This window comes from Humulus lupulus, chromosome X (assembly GCF_963169125.1).
Source record: "Humulus lupulus chromosome X, drHumLupu1.1, whole genome shotgun sequence".
Classification (NCBI taxonomy): Eukaryota; Viridiplantae; Streptophyta; class Magnoliopsida; order Rosales; family Cannabaceae; genus Humulus; species Humulus lupulus.
In genome coordinates, this window is record NC_084802.1 from 219,357,000 (window position 1) to 219,363,913 (window position 6,914).

The 6,914-nt window shown below is 31.7% G+C and overlaps 1 long non-coding RNA gene across 1 annotated transcript; it reads right to left on the reverse strand.

Annotated features, from left to right (window-relative positions):
- Nucleotides 1-2,754: 2,754 nt before the first annotated feature.
- LOC133803518 (uncharacterized) lies at nt 2,755-5,311 on the reverse strand. Its single transcript, XR_009877994.1, has 3 exons — nt 5,181-5,311; nt 3,697-3,770; nt 2,755-3,121 (listed from the first exon to the last, which is right to left on the reverse strand). It is a non-coding gene; the product is annotated as an uncharacterized LOC133803518 (long non-coding RNA).
- Nucleotides 5,312-6,914: the final 1,603 nt, after the last annotated feature.

Genomic DNA, 6,914 nt, shown 5'->3' on the forward strand with positions numbered 1-6,914 from the left:
TGAAGGGGTTTGGTCTATATTGAAGCTTGTATCAATTTAATGCTTTATATGTGGGCTTTCTTATTCTTGGATGGATGTTCCAAGTATAAATAGGGGGAGACACGAGATTGCAAATTAGATTATTTGGAATCAATATATTTTTTAGAGTGCTTTCTCTTTGGTTCTTCAAAGAACTTCTTAGAATTTATCAAGATCTTTCTTATGGCGTTCGTTTCTTGACTTATCACTCACAATCATTCTCATTTCTTGAGTGTGGCGTTTAATATCCTTCTTATACCTTTGATTCTTATCTCTTTATAAATAAGGGGTTAAGGTTCTTTGTTATTTTTTTGAGAATCTGATTTCAGAACGATTCAAGGCATCCTTGTTCTAATTTGATTTCACGTCTCATTATTTTTATTAGGGTTCAAACCATTTAGAATCACATCATTTGGTATCAGCGCATAAGGCTTCTAAATCAAGTTGTTATTTATTCTTATTCTTGATTTTTAATTGTTTATTTCATATATTCCATCTCATTTAGATAAATTGTTATGCCCATTATTTAATTCAAAATTATTTATTTTGTCTCAATCACATACTTAGGCGAAATTGAGCATTTTACTCAAAATGTCACAGAAATTTGAAATTTCCATAAAATTTCATTTCCATTTTCATTTTCCAACTTTATAATAGTGTTTGCTCAAATTTCTTAATTTGCCATTATTGTTTTATCACATAATATTTTATCCGAGATTTTTACCCGTTAAGGGATTTTGACCTGGTCCGAGACCGAAGGTCTTGGTTTAATCGAAAAACCAATCTTATCACATAATGACTAATAATTAACAAAATAACATTCATACATAACATACAATATCCTTTACAAGTATTTACATACTTGGAAATATAAGATTTCTCGAGAATTACAATTCTTGCAACCAAAATTCTACCCGGTGCCCGAAACGCGGGGCGTTACACCTTACACTGGGGAAAGCTAATTCTTGAGTAAGGGAGTGTTTGGTCTTGTGCCTAAGCTGTCAAGTCAAGTGCCTAACTTCCAAAGAATGAATCAATGAATATGGTAGAGGAGCAAAAAGTAAGAAATCAATGTATTTTGATAAAATGAAAATTGTTTGAATTTTTGGACCTATTAGATGGCATTTGGTTTTAATTTTGGTGATAAATAAAACAGAAAAAGCAAACTATACTTTTGTTTTGGACTAGAAATATAACTTCATCATTAAAAGGCTAAAATCCAACATATTAAAAGCTAAGAAAATGATATAAGGCCATACACAAATAGGTAGACCAGGCCACCAAACTTTCCCACTCTCAAGAGAAAGAGATAACTTGGTAAGAAAGCGGGCTATAAAGTTAGCCAATCTGTCATAATGCATAAAAGATATATCAATGAGATTCTTACACAAAAGAGCTACATCATCCAAAATAACACCAAAAGTGGAATGTTCCACCACTTCCTTGTTGATAGCCTCACAAACTTGAAGGTAATCCATTTCCATAATTATTGAGTGGTATCCCAACTGCTTACGCAGTAGAAGACCCTATCACATAGCCAAATCTTCAACCACATAGGTTCAGGTGCCAATCCGAGAGGAGTAGTAGAGGATCCCAATACCACCCTTGAACCTACTTTGAATTGAGTAGGGTCAAGGCATGCGTCCATGATGGCCTTGATCAACTCGATCAGGGGTGGGTGTCAATGAACCTCATCTTCTGACATAACATAATTGTGGTTGGAGGTCACTCCATTTTTACCTTGGTCACATTGGTAACTATCCAGAAATTCCAAAGAACTATTAATCACATAGATATCAGACAAGCACAAGTCCTCATGGACAAGTTTATTTCTCATATGTCATATCTTCCAACACAAAGTTGCAATCTTTCCCAACTCTTTCTTCGAAAGCACATCACTTATGTCAAGAAGAAACTAATATAACATCATAGAGGGATAAAACTTTGAAGATAAATGGACATGAAAGTTAGCCTTAATGTCATCAAGCTTGAGGCAAACCCAATGAGCATGAAAGGTAGTCTCTTCCTCATTCTCACATAAAGGACAAACCTTTCCAACTTGAATCCCATGGTGTGCTAGATTAACAACACTTAGAATCCAATTTAGAGAAGCTTTCCACAAGAAAAGTTTTATCTTAGGAGGCAAGTTCAAGGACCACAACAAAGACCACCATTTAAGGGGGGCTAGAAGTTGGTGTCGCATGTCCTAGACCTTTATGGCGCACAACTACCCAATAAGAATTTCTAGCTGAGTAAAACCCACTTTTGTCAAAACATCAAATTAGACGGTCCTCCCTTATGTGCAATGATGTAGGAATGGAAAGAATTGAGAGAGCCTCCTTTGGAACAATGTGCTCCTTTATTTTAATTACATCCCAGTCTCCATCGGGAGTCTTGAGGGAGCTCCCACAAAGATATCGTAAGAACGTTCATACATCAGGTCTAATATTGTCGTGTCATGCACTAACATGAAACGACAATTCCAATAAAAGTGTCATCCCAAGTATTACATTAGATGACCGTTTTTGTACAAGCGATGTGCCCTGTGGTAAATGGGACAATATAATGTTTTGAATTATCGTCCTATGACATCTTTAAGGACACCAAATCTGCACCCTTAAAGCCTAGCATGCCATCAGCTATTAGATCCACCAAGCATCTTTAATGACATTCATTGATTGTGCTTAAAAATTATATTTATAATATAAAAAAAATTAAATAAATGCAAAGTTGAAAAGATCCAATTAATTTAAACATTAATAATAAAATTATACATACAACTAATTAATAATCACAAAATTATGATAATATTAATCTCAAATTACAACTCAAAATCTCATAGAAAAAGAGTATTAAGTAAATACTAGATGAAATGTAAATTAGAGCACAAATCTTTTAAGGGAAGATCTTATAAGACATCCAGTGGCCAAGAAAACTAATTGTTCTGCAAACGCCTGCCAATATAATAGTGAGCTCTAATCTTGGTGAGTTGGTAAAATAATTGATGCTCTATCAATTGTTTATGAAACTCAGAGTTGTTAGAGACTACAGATTTTCTAAAGAGGGCGGCAGAATCCCACTCAAGTTATTACTGGATAAATCCCTGCAAAATGACAAGTGGCCGCGTCAATTATAAATGAGTAATGATATGTGTACCCAAACATTACACACAGTGACGTGTAATTTTTTAAAACAGTGAATCCCAATTTTAATAAATGTGATTGGTTAGGCTATACTGTCACATCATTGTGTGTAATATTTGAGTGTATATTTTAGGTGCACATATCATTACTCATTATAAATAGATATAACAGGTCCTACAGATTGAGAATGAAACCCTACAAATTCATCAACCCAGTGAAAGTTGTAAAGGAATTTTTAGTTACTTTAGTTAGAAAAGACAAATCAGCTCAAGTAAGATTATGGCAAATATGGGATTGTCTCCTAACGAAGTATCAAGATATATTACAGTAAATTAAATACATGGCTGCCAGCTGATTCAACGTTGATAAAGAATCCGGGTTTCTTCCAATAAATTGGTTAGCCGAAAGAAAATTGCCAAAAAATGGAATAATATAAGTTGACTAAGGTGATGAAAACAAGAAGGAAATTTTTAAATCATTAGTTACTTTTAGATTATAAGATTAAGAAGTTACAGTACTACAGAGTCAAACATACGAGTTTTACAAGGTAGCTGGCAAATTGGACGGAATGCTACTCCCAATGTGGTCAACTGGTCATTGCTTAAATCTCTGCCACAAGAAAGATGGCACACGCATTAGTTGCTGGAATGAAAGAACAAAACAAACAAAATTGGATCACCAGAACAAAATAAGAAATAAATGACTAATGTAATCTTTAGGGAACTGAAGAGCACTAATGAAACTAACATTTAAGACCAAGCCAAACAATTTCAACTATTAAAGAGAGAAAAAGAAAACCAAATAGCTAGAACAAGCAACACACATATATAAATATAAATCTAGCTAGAAACTATATAATATATATATATATATAAATATATACCTATACATATAATATATGTATATGTTTTTCACGTAATAATCATTGATCAGCAAAGGAAGCGCATAAGAGCGCTCAATTAAAAGAAAAAAAGAAAACCAATTACAAATAGAAATAACATACATTTATTTGTAAAAATCACTAACAAGATATCATCATATGACAGTCAAATGCAAAACACAAATTAATATGCAGATCATTAATACTAATAGATAGTAGTTCAAACTTTAACTTTAAATATGACAATAAAAAAAAAATCACAAATAAAGAGCTCGTGATTGATATCAATTCAACTATATGAGTAAAATTTTCATTCTACTTTTTTTTGTCACAGAACCGCAATTACCAAACCAACAACCTCATCTTAGCAATATGTAGAATTTCAAATGATAATGTAAAGAGCCCAAAAGAGGAACCTAAACATCATTAATTAAGCAAAAAGAAGCATGTTGTGATATTTTATCATCAATTTCACCAAAAATTACTACAACACAGCCAATCTAATACTATGCTTCTCTCAATCATTTTATCAAACATCTTTCATGCATAAACAAAATATCTCAATGTAAACCATTTCTAATTTACTATATATATCAAAGTCCCTTTTATTAGTCCTTTAGTAAGAAATAAAAGTAGAATAATTCTATCATAAATAAAGGTGCCAAATCAAAATAACTCTATAAAAATAGAATAATCAAATTTGAAAATCCTTGTGCATTAACACAAAATCATCTACGGATAATGACCGCAAAATCAGCCAAATAACACCAAAGTATTGCATATAAATTATGTAAGAGTTGCATATACTCGATTACTCTCTATTCCAACTGTTAATGTATATATTGATGAATAAAAAGAGTTAAACAATGATTAAAATCATACAATGCCGTTTATCTAAGAAGTATATTAGAACTCTTTATAAGTCACAAAAACTTAACCTCAAGCTTCAGTTTTAATATATAATCAATTAGTTTATTAAGGTCATACCTCTAAAACGAGTCCATAGATGAATAACAGACAAAATAACCCGCCCAACCGAGAAGAAAAAAGAAAACTAATGCTTCAAAACCAAATATGAAAAATAGAAATAGAGAAAGCAAACATCAGTGAAAAAGAGACAGAAGAGTGTACAAAATTACCTCTTCGACCTACGCGCACGGAAACCTATCATCAATCCCGATCGTGAGGCTTCTTCGACTCAGGCGCACAACAACGCTTCTTAGACCCTTTGCCAATATATGATTATGGAGCCTAAATCGTGCAACCCTACCGATTTAGGCCTTTTTTTTTTAATTTTATTTTATCTTTTTGACAAATTATATATATTTTATAAAACTACTAGATTTTTATTAGTTTAAAAAATATATTATTATATTTCCTTTAAAAATGGAATATATTATTATTGTACTATCTTAATAAATATTGTTGATACATTTTATATAAAAAAAAACTCTCTAATTATATTTTATATAAAATATATTTAATTAAAAATCTATTATAATAAATAATTTATTAATAACTAATATTAGATATTATTAAACACTTGATAAATTATTTAAATAACTTCTTATTAATAAAAAGACATTTAGTATTAGAAATTATCAATTAATATTATTTTCTATATTAAGCATATTTATAAATTATATTAAAACATACAAATTTAATTAATAATACTAAGAGAAAGTATATGGCATTACACCACAATTTATGTAAAAATATGGTCATATCTTAAACGAATACATGTGTAGACAGTCTTACTAGAACTGTCGTCTCATGTAAGTTTTAATTCATATGGCACGATAGTTCGAGAGCAATTGTTGTGCCGTGTCTATTTTTAACACAAGACGATAGTTTTACGAAAACTTTTGTCTCATGAGTGTCGTCTAAGTACAGTTTTGTAGTAGTGTCCACCATAGTATTGGTATCAAGGGATTTTGGTGACGAGGACTTAGTCCCTCTCCGAGCAGGAATCCTACTGTGTTTGTAGATGGAGATTGGATTATCATTCCCCACTAACTATCTATAACCGTTTTGCATAGGTTCACAGTTACAAAGAATGCATAACCATATATAAGAAGCTATGGGGAAACTTGGGCCTGCAAGCAGGATGGGTTAGGAAAATAGAAGCCCTTCATTACTCTTCTTGCGAGAGAAGAATGGAAGTTGTGAACTCTCCAAGCTTGTTTGAACAAGAAGGCTTGGTTGAAGATGAAAAAACTAGTGGCTTCTACCTCTAAGAAACCTGGTGATTGGATTAATGGCAGAGAATGAGGGTGATCATGATCAAGTGATGAATGACATGCTTTGTGCTCTAAAACACAATTGAATTGTCTTTGTACAACATTAGCTTAAGAAAAACTTGAGCAATCTGCTTATAGTTGTTGTTGATATTCATTATATATATATTGTTGACGCGGTTTTTCGCCAATAGTGAATTAAGAAATTCAAGGTTGAAATTAGGCTTTAGTTAAACCGTATAAAGTAAACACCAAGAACTTTACATGGTTCAGTGGTTAAAATCCATCTAGTCCATGAGTCTATATTATTGTTTATTTATCTCTTAGGAAAATTTTTATGACTGTTTGTGCTGATTTTTGGCATACAAAGCTTCGGTCCCTTTTTCTGTCAATTACCTCTCTATTTATAGGGGTTCAGCGGACAAGTTTGGGTAGTCATTTTACATTGTGTAACGTACGAGCTTGGGTAACTTCCCAAATGTACAAACAATTACATTAAATACATTGATTGTCTGATATTATATTAATTATGCATATAAAGCTCCCGAGTGTAGCGCACCAATTTTTTTTTTAGTTTAATTATTTTGTGTTTTAATTTATTATTAATTGTTAAGTGTTAGAAATTTATTTTAATTG